This window comes from Branchiostoma floridae, chromosome 5 (genome assembly GCF_000003815.2).
Source record: "Branchiostoma floridae strain S238N-H82 chromosome 5, Bfl_VNyyK, whole genome shotgun sequence".
Classification (NCBI taxonomy): domain Eukaryota; kingdom Metazoa; phylum Chordata; class Leptocardii; order Amphioxiformes; family Branchiostomatidae; genus Branchiostoma; species Branchiostoma floridae.
This window is the reverse complement of record NC_049983.1, coordinates 14959225-14961280: the sequence shown is the minus strand read 5'-3', so window position 1 is coordinate 14961280 and position 2056 is coordinate 14959225.

The following is a 2056-nucleotide window of genomic DNA, read 5'->3' as shown; positions in this document are numbered from 1 at the left end:
ATCTGGTCATCATCAGAGATAATTGTGTAGTGCTAGTGTGGACTGCTCCGTACCTACCACATACAAAACGATTTTACAAACTGAGTTACCTGTGATGTATGCATACCCGCTCAAACTGCCACGAGATGAGCCCTTATTTGTGGGATATCAAACCACGACAACCATTCACGACTCCGCATTTCTGGCAACTGTGTAGATCAGCATTCGTGGTGTGCAGAGTGATGAGATATATATATCCCGAATGCGTTTCCAACATTCATCTTTCCTTATAGAAACCCCCTTATACTCAAGCACGTTTTTACACTGTAAACTGGTAAGATTGCGATGAATCTTTGGTACCACACAAGGCGTCTTTATGATCGCTTTCTTGTAACCACACTCTCGTCAGTGAAGAAGTAAGACTCCCCATGATGTTGGATACGCAAGACGAAATCTGACACCGATAAGGAGACCACCACTCGTACTTACGCCCATAGACATGTAGGGGTTGTGCAAGCCATCAATTTCTCCTGCCCCTGTCCTTCGGGGGCTCTTGAAAAGGTCGGCGCCATTTTTCAAACCGACGCTTTCGCCAAACTGGGCGCCCCTTGAAATGGAAACGTGGAAAATTGCAAAAGGACGTGATGAAATCCTCTACAGGGGTTAACAACGTGCGAAAAATGCATCTTGAAATATCGATCTGAAATGCCACAAGGTCTACAGTTTAAAAGATAATGCATTAGTGGTGGATAGAGGGCTTAAGTGGTTGGACCTTTCTTTCAAATTTGCACTATCAGCATTTTGCTCAAACATTCCCGGATCAAGGTAGCGATTTTCATATTTCACAATGTTAACATCGCTAATTTGATCATTTGTCTTTTCACTCGCTGATCTCATGCGTTGGAATCACTGAATCCATCAAATACGTGACGTTCGTTCTTGTCTTGTTTCATAACAAAGTATCTTTTAGCGGTGCTTGCTTCCAACCTATCACCATTATCTGCCGTCCCTCGTCGACTGTAAAATTCACCCCTGCTCCATAAAAAATCCACTTACTCAAGGACAACTGCAGCATCTAAGGCTTTTATCTTAAAGTTTTCTCCGTGTAAAGTTTTAAGTAGATGGTGAAGGACATGGACACCCACGAGTACAGCGCACAACGATTCAGGAGAGGATCTCCTCAGCAGTCTCTGAAGAGTCATTACCTGTAATACGTCTTTCCATAGATCCCCTACATCCTGAGTGGATATATCTTTCTCCTGTACAAGTACTTTGTATTTGATAGTAGTTTGCAGCTTACGCCCTGGCCCAAGAGATAATGGGGATGATGGGTTTAGAGCAGTGAATCATTCTAGTTTTATGCCTCGCTTGTCGCCAATGCTCAAATGAGCATTAATAAGAAAGACTCTTCTTGTACCATACGTGGTTAACAATTGGCTAAAGCACATCGCTGAGACAGTTCCAAACTTAAAAAGGTTGCGACCCTCAGAGAATAATTGCCATTAAATGCCGAGGATGAGGTTTAAAAGTCTCTATAAAGCTTTTACGGCCCTGCGTAGACTTACTACAATACTGTATGTGAGATATACAACATTCAAGGGACGCCTAAGTACTTAATGCTAAATAGGAATTGGCAAACGTAAATTTAAAAGCCATTACGGTATTGGCTTAATTCCACGGTTAAAGCTCGGGGGATGGTAACATATTCTAAGAATACTAATTGGCAAGAGGTCCTCCAAACCCATAACAGGATCTTTGTAAAAATCGTTAGACGTGTGGATTTCTAATCGTAGCATAAACAGTGACTACGACGGATATCGATAAAGCCCTAACTACTGTTTTCAGACTCTCTGGAGAATGTGAAGTTGAGTTTCAGAGACAACAGTAAATTTAGGATTGCTGCTCGCTACATAGAGTTCATCGGGATATGACACAGAATAAACGTCGCACACGAAGCCGAATTCAGTGTGCGTCAGTGAAAGGAGCCATGCATAAGCTTCCAGTGCATTGCATGTTGTTCACAACAATGACTCATACATAAATGCATGTAGAAACTTGGTGATATGTACAATGCGTT